We start from the raw sequence: 8,028 nt of genomic DNA, 5'->3' as shown, positions 1-8,028 counted from the left end.
TCTCTATGTTTCTCTCTCTAGCTGTCACCTAAGGGCTGTCTGTGTCTGTACTGTAATACCTGTCTCTTTGTCTCTCTCTCTAGCTGTCACCTAAGGGCTGTCTGTGTCTGTACTGTAATACCTGTCTCTATGTTTCTCTCTCTAGCTGTCACCTAAGGGCTCTCTGTGTCGGTACTGTAATACCTGTCTCTATGTTTCTCTCTCTAGCTGTCACCTAAGGCCTGTCTGTGTCTGTACTGTAATACCTGTCTCTATGTTTCTCTCTCTAGCTGACACCTAAGGGCTGTCTATGTCTGTATTGTAATACCTGTCTCTATGTGTGTGTCTGGCTTTTTCTAGCTGTCACCTAAGAGCTGTCTGTGTCTATACTGTAATACCTGTCTCTATGTTGCTCTCTCTCTATTTGTCATGCACCTAGGGGCTGTATGTGTCTGTACTGTAATACCTGTCTCTATGTTTCTCTCTCTAGCTGTCACCTAAGGCCTGTCTGTGTCTGTACTGTAACACCTGTCTCTATGTTTCTCTCTCTAGCTGACACCTAAGGGCTGTCTGTGTCTGTATTTGTAATACCTGCTCTCTTATTTTCTCTCTCTAGCTGTCACTAAGCGCTGTCTGGATGTCTGTACTGTCAATACTGTCTCTATGTTTCTCTCTCTAGCTGACACCTAAGCGGCGTCTGTGTCTGTACTGTAATTACCTGTCTCTATTGTTTGCTCTTCTCTTAGCTGTCACCTTTAAGGGCTGTCTGTGTCATGTACTGCTACACCTGTCTCTATGTTTCTCTCTCTCTTAGCTGACACCTAAGTGCATGTCTGCTGTCTGTTACTGTATACCTTGGTCTCTTACGTTTCTCTCTCTCTCTACTGTCACCTAAGGGCTGTCTGTGGTCCTGTACTGTAATCCTTCTCTCTATGTTTCTCTCTCTAGCTGTCACCTAGAGGGCCTCTCTAGTGTCGGTACTTAATACCTGTCTCTATGTTCTCTCTCTAGCTGTACCTAAGGCTGTCTGTGTCTGTATGTAATACCTGCTCTATCGATTTCTCTCTCTAGCTGTCACCTAAGGCTGTCTGTGTCTGTACTGCTAATACCTTCTCTATGTTTCTCTCTCTAAGCTGACACCTAAGGCCTGGCTCTGTGTCTGTATTGTAATACCTTGTCTCTATGTTTCTATGTTCCTCTCTCTGCTCTCTCTTCTAGCTGTCACCTAATGGGTTGCCTGTGTCTGTACTGTAATACCTGTCTCTATGTTTCTCTCTCAGCTGTCACCTAAGGCCTTTCCTGTGTCTGTACGATAACACCTGTCGCTTGTTTCTTTCTCTCTTATCTGACACCTAAGGGTTGCCTGTGCTGTACTGTAATACCTTCTCTATGTTTCTCTCTCTAAGCTGCACCTAAGCGCCTGTCTGTGTCTGTACTGTAACACCTGGTCTCTATGTTCTCTTCTCTAGCTGACACGGCTAAGGCTGCTCTGTGTCTGTATTGTAATACCTGTCTCTATATTTCTCTCTCTAGCTGTCACCCCTAAGGGCTGTCTGTGTCATGTACTGTAATACCTGTCTCTATGTTTCTCTCTCTAGCTGACACCTAAGGGCGCTGTCTGACTGTCTGTACCTGTAATACCTGTCTCTATGCTTTCTCTCTCTAAGCTGTCACTTAAGGGCTGGTCTGTGTCTGTACTGTAACACTGTCCTATGTTTCTCTCTCTCTAGCTGACACCTAAGTGCTGTCTGGTTGTCTGTCTGCTAAACTGGCTCTCTACGTTCTCTCTGCTCTTAGCTGTCACCTAAGGGCTGTCTCGTGTCTGTACTGTATACGTCTCTATGTTTCTCTCTCTTACTGTCACCTAAGAGCTCTCTGTGTCCGGGACTGTAATACCTGTCTCTATGTTTTCTCTGCTGCTAGCTGTCACTAAGGCTGTCTGTGTCAGTTGTAATACTGTCTCTATTTTTCTCTCTTAGTGTCACCTAAGGCCGTGTCGTGTGTCTGTCTGTAATACCCTGTTCTCTATGTTTCTCTTCTCTAGCTGACACCTAAAGCGTCTGTCCTGTGTCTGTATTGTAATACCTGTCTCTATCGTGTTCTATGTTCCTCTTCTCTTGCTCTCTCTAGCTGTCACTAAGGTCTGTCTGTGTCATGTACTGTTTCAATACCTGGTCTCTATGTTTCTCATCTCTCTAAGCTGTCACTAATTGGCCTGTCTGTGTCTGTACGTGTATACTGTCTCTATGTTTCTCTCTCTAGTGACACCTAAGGGCTGTCTATGTCTGCTATGTAATACCGTCTCTATGTGTGTGTCTGGCTTTTTCGAGCTGTCACCTGAAGAGACTTGTCTGTGTCTATACGTGTATACCATGTCTCGTATGTTGCTCTCATCTCCATATTTGTCTGCACCTAGGGCTGTTATGTGTCTGTACTGTTTCAATACCTGTCCTATGTTTCTCTCTCTAGCTTGTCACCTAAGCCTGTCTGTGTCTGTACTGTAACACCTGTCTCTATGTTTCTTCTCTCTAGCGCGACACCTAAGGGCTGCTCTGTGTCTGTATTGTAATAACCTTGTCTCTTGTTTCTCTCTCTAGCTGTCACGCTAAGCAGGTGTCTGTGTCCTGTACTGTAATACCTGTCTCTATGTTGTTCTCTCTAGCTACAGCCTAAGGGCTGTCTGTGTCTGTAACTGTTAATACGCTGTCTCTATGTTTCTCTCTCTAGCTGTCACCTAAGGCGCTGTCTGTGTCTGTACTGTAACACCTGTCTCTATTTTCTCTCTCTCTAGCTGACACGCTAAGTGCTGTCGTGTTGTCTGTACATGTAATACCTGCTCTTACGTTTCTCTTCTCTCTAGCTGTCACCTAAGGCTGTCTGTGTTCTGTATGTAATACCTGTCCTATGTTCCTCTCTAGCTAGTCACTAAGGCGCTCTCTGTGTGGTACTGTACTTACCTGTCTCTATGTTTCTCTCTGCTAGCTGTCACCTAAGGGCTTCTGTCTGTCTACTGTAAACCCTTGTCTCTATGTTTCTCTCTCTAGCTGTCACTAAGGCTGTCTGTGTCTGTAACTGCTAATTACTTGTCCTTGTTTCTCTCTCCTAGGCTGACACTAAGGCCTGTCTGTGTCTGTATTGTAATCCTGTCTCTATGTTTCTATGTTCCTCTTCTTGCTCTCTCTAGCTGTACCTTAAAGGTCTGTCTGCTGTCTGTACTGTTAATACCTGTCTCTTATGTTTCTCTCTCTCTAGCTGTCACCTAAGGCGCTGTCTGTGCTGTACTGTAATACTGTCTCTATGTTCTCTCTTCAGCTTGACAGCCTAAGGGCTGTCATGTCTGTATTGTATAATACCTGTCTGCTATGTGTGTGTCTGGCTTTTCTAGCTGCTCACCTAAGAGGGCTGTCTGTGTCTATACTTGTAATACCTGTCCTATGTGCTCTCTCTCTATTTGTCATGCACCTAGGCTGTATGTGTCCTGTACTGTAATCACTGTGCCTCTATTGTTTCTCTCTCTGCTGTCACCTAAGGGCCTGTCTGTGTCTGTACTGCTAACACCTGTCTCTATGTTCTCTCTCTAGCTTGACACCAAGGGCTTGTCTGTTGTCTGTATTGTAATACGCTGTCTCTATGTTTCTCTCTCTAGCTGTCACCTTAAGGCCTGTCTGTGTCTGTACTGTAACACTGTCTACTATGTTTTCTCTCTCACTATCTGAAACCTAAGGGTTTGCTGTGTCTGTACGTAATACCTGTCTCTATGGTTTCTCTCTGCTAGCTGTCACCTAAGGCTGTCTGTGTCTGACTGTAACACTGTCTCTATGTTTCTCTCTCTAAGCTGACACCTAAAGCTGTGCTGTGTCTGTATTTGTAATACCTGTCTCTATGTTTCTCTCCTCTAGCTGTCACCTAAGGGCTGTCTGCTGCTGCTTACTGTAGATACCTATCTCTATGGTTTCTCTCCTCTAGCTGACACCTAAGGGCTGGTCGTGTCTGTTACGGTAATACCTGTCTCTATGTTCTCTCTGCTTAGCGTCACGCTAAGCGGCGCTGTCTTGTGTCTGTACTGTAACACCTGTCTCTATGTTTCTGCTCTCTTTAGGCTGACCTAAAGTGCTGTCTTGTGTGCTGTACTGTAATACGCTGTCTCTACGTTTTCTCCTCTCTAGCTGTCACCAAGGCTGTCTGTGTCCTGTACTGTAAATACCTGTCTCTATGTTCTCTTCTAGCTGGCTCACCTAAGGGCTGCTCTGTGTCCGGTACATGTAATACCTGTCTCATGTTCTCTCTCTAGCTTCAGCCTAAAGGGGGTCTGTGTCTGTACTGTAATACCTGATCCCTATGTTTCTCTCTCTAGCTGTCACGCTAAGGGCTTGTCTGTCGTCTGCTACTGTAATGACGCTGTCTTTATGTTCTCTCTACTAGCTGCACACTAAGCTCTGTCTGTGTCTGTATTGGTAATACATGTTCTATGTGTCTATGTTCCTCTCTCTTGCTCTCTCTATGCTTCAACCCCCCTAAGTCTGGTCTGGTGTCTGTACTTGGGTTCAATACCTGTCTCTATTTTTCTCTCTCTCTAGCTGGCTCACCTAAGGCCTGTCTGTGTCTGCCTACTAGTAATTTACCTGTCTCTATGTTTCTCTCTCTAGCTGACAACCTAGGGCTGTCTATGTCGTATTGTAATACCTGTTCTAGTGTGTGCTGGCTTTTTTTAGCTGTCACCTATAAGAGCTGTCTGTGTCTATACTGTAATCTGCTTCTCTATTGTTGCTCTCTTCTCTACTTGTCATGACCTAGGGGCTGTATGTGTATGTACTGTAATACCTGTCTCTATGTTCTCTCTCTATGTCACCTAAGGCCTGTTACTGTGTCTGTACTGTAACACCTGTCTCTATGGTTTTCTCTCTCTAGCTGACACCTAAGGGCTGTCTGTGGTCTGGTTATTGTAATACCTTGTCTTCTATGTTTCTCTTCTCTAGCTGCCACTAATTTGCCTGTCTGTGTCATTACTGCTAACACCTGTCCTATGTTTCTCTCTCTTATCTAAACACTAAGGGTTGCCTGTGTCTGTACTGTAATACCTGTCTCTATGTTTCTCTCTCTAGCTGTCACCTAAGGCCTGTCTGTGTCTGTACTGTAACACCTGTATCTATGTTTCTCTCTCTAGCTGACACCTAAGGGCTGTCTGTGTCTGTATTGTAATACCTGTCTCTATGTTTCTCTCTCTAGCTGCTCACCTAAGGGCTGTCTGTGTCTGTACTGTAATACTGTCTCTATGTTTCTCTCTCTAGCTGACACCTAAGGGCTGTCCGGTGTGGCTGTACTGTCAATACCGGTCTCTATCGTTTCTCTTCTCTAGCTGTACCTAAGGGGCTGTCTGTGTCTGTACTGTAACCTGACTCTCTATGTTCGTCTCTCTCTAGCTGACACCTAGTGCTGTCTGTGTCCTGCTACTGTAATACCTGTCTTACGTTTCTTCTCTCTCTAGCTGCACCTAAGGGCTGTCTGTGTCTGTACTGTATACTGTCTCTATGTTTCTCTCTCTAGCTGTCACACTAAGGGCTCTCTGTGTCGGTACTGTAATACCTGTCTTTATGTTTCTCCCTTAGCTGTCACCTAAGGGCTGTCTGTGTCTGTACTGTAATACCTGTTCTATTGTTTCTACTCTCTAGCTGACATCTAGCCCCGGCCGCGCTCCATGTCTCTGTCTGTATTAGTATACCTGTTCTTGTTTCTATGTTCCTCTCTCTTCCCTCTCTCTAGCTGTCACTAACCGTTCTGGTCTGTGTCTGTCTGTAATACCATGTCTCTATGCCTTCTCTCTCTCTCTAGCTGTCACCTAAGGCCTGTCTGTGGTCTGTACTGTAATACCTGTCTTTATTTTCTCCTCAGTGACACCTCAAGGGCTGTCTGTGGTCTGTATTGTAATACCTGTCTCTATGTTTCTCTCTCTAAGCTGTCACCTAATGGGCTTCTGTGTCCTGTACCCCCGTAACCGGGTCTGTACTGTAATACCTGTCGCTATGTCTCTCTCTCTCTAGCTGTCACCTAAGGGCTGTCTGTGTCTGTACTGTAATACCTGTCTCTATGTTTCTCTCTCTAGCTGACACCTAAGGGCTGTCTGTGTCTGTACTGTAATACCTGTCTCTATGTTTCTCTCTCTCTAGCTGTCACCTAAGGGCTGTCTGTGTCTGTACTGTAATACCTGTCTCTATGTTTCTCTCTCTAGCTGTCACCTAAGGGTTGTCTGTCTGTACTGTAATACCTTTCTCTGTTTCTATGTTTCTCTCTCTCTCTCTCTCTCTCTAGCTGTTACCTAATGCTCTCTGTGTCTGTACTGTAATACCTGTCTCTATGTTTCTCTCTCTAGCTGACACCTAAGGGCTGTCTGTGTCTGTATTGTAATACCTGTCTCTATGTTTCTCTCTCTAGCTGTCACCTAAGGGCTGTCTGTGTCTGTACTGTAATTCATCTAGCTGACACCTAAGGGCTGTCTGTGTCGGTACTGTAATACCTGTCTCTATGTTTCTCTCTCTAGCTGTCACCTAAGGGCTGTCTGTGGCTGTACTGTAATACCTGTCTCTATGTTTCTCTCTCTAGGTGACACCTAAGGGCTGTCTGTGTCTGTACTGTAACACCTGTCTCTATGTTTCTCTCTCTAGCTGTCACATAAGGGCAGTCTGTGTCTGTACTGTAATACCTGTCTCTATGTTTCTCTCTCTCTCTCTCTCTAGCTGACACCTAAGGGCTGTCTGTGTCTGTATTGTAATACCTGTCTCTATGTTTCTCTCTATCTCTCTCTAGCTGACACCTAAGGGCTGTCTGTGTCTGTACTGTAATACCTGTATCTATGTTTCTCTCTCTCTAGCTGACACCTAAGGGCTGTCTGTGTCTGTACTGTAACACCTGTCTCTATGTTTCTCTCTCTAGCTTCTCTCTAGCTGACACCTAAGGGCCAGATCTTAGGTGGACAGCTAAGAGATGAGAGGAGAGAGGGACAGTTCAGAGAACATTCAGAGACAGTGGTATTACCAATAGCGAACACAGACAGGCTTAAGGTGGTCCAGCTAGAGAGCTAGAAACATAGGAGACAGGATATTACAGTCACAAGCACAGACAGCCCTTAGGTGACCGCTAGAGAGAGAAACATAGAGACAGGGTATTACAGTACAGACACAGACAGGCCTTAGGTGACAGCTAGAGAGAGAGAAACATAGAGACAGGTATTAACAGTACAGACACAGACAGACCTTAGGTGACAGCTAGAGAGGGAAACATAGAGACAGGTGTTACAGTACAGACACAGACAGCCCTTAGGGTGACAGCTAGGAGAGAGGAAACATAGAGACAGGTTTACGAGTACCGGACACAGACAGCCTTAGGTGACAGCTAGAGAGAGGAAACATAGAGACACGGTATACAGTACAGACACAGACAGCCCTTAGGTGTCAGCTGAGGAGAGAGAAACATAGAGACCAGTATTACAGTACAGGACACAGACAGCCCTTAGGTGACAGCTAGAGAGAGAAAAAGTAGAGACAGGTTATTACAATACAGACATACAGACAGCCCTTAGGGTGTCAGCTACAGAGAGATAGAAACCAGTAGAGACAGGGTGTTACGAGATACCAGACAAGACAGAGCTCCTTATGGTGACAGCTAGAGGAGAAACATAGAGACAGGGTATTACAGAGTTACAGGACATCAACGACGCGCTGTCATGGTGTCACGCTTAGAGAGAAGAACAGCATAGAGACAGGTATACAATACAGGACAGCAGACAGCACCTAGGGTGTCCAGCTAGAGAACGAAACATAGAGCAGACAGGGTGTTACAGTATCATGACACAGACAGGCACTTAGGTGACAGCTAGAGAGAGAAACACTAGAGACAGGTGTTCAGTAGCAGTACACAGACAGCCCTTAGGTGTCAGCTAGAGAGAGAAACATAGAGACAGGGTGTTAGCAGTACTGGCGAGACAGACAGGGCCTTAGTGACAGCTAGAGCGAGAGAAACATAGAGACAGGTAAGTACAAGTACAGGCACAGGCAA

Source organism: Priapulus caudatus, unplaced genomic scaffold (genome assembly GCF_000485595.1).
Source record: "Priapulus caudatus unplaced genomic scaffold, Priapulus_caudatus-5.0.1 Scaffold1814, whole genome shotgun sequence".
NCBI lineage: Eukaryota > Metazoa > Priapulida > Priapulimorpha > Priapulimorphida > Priapulidae > Priapulus > Priapulus caudatus.
This window is presented reverse-complemented; position numbering follows the sequence as displayed.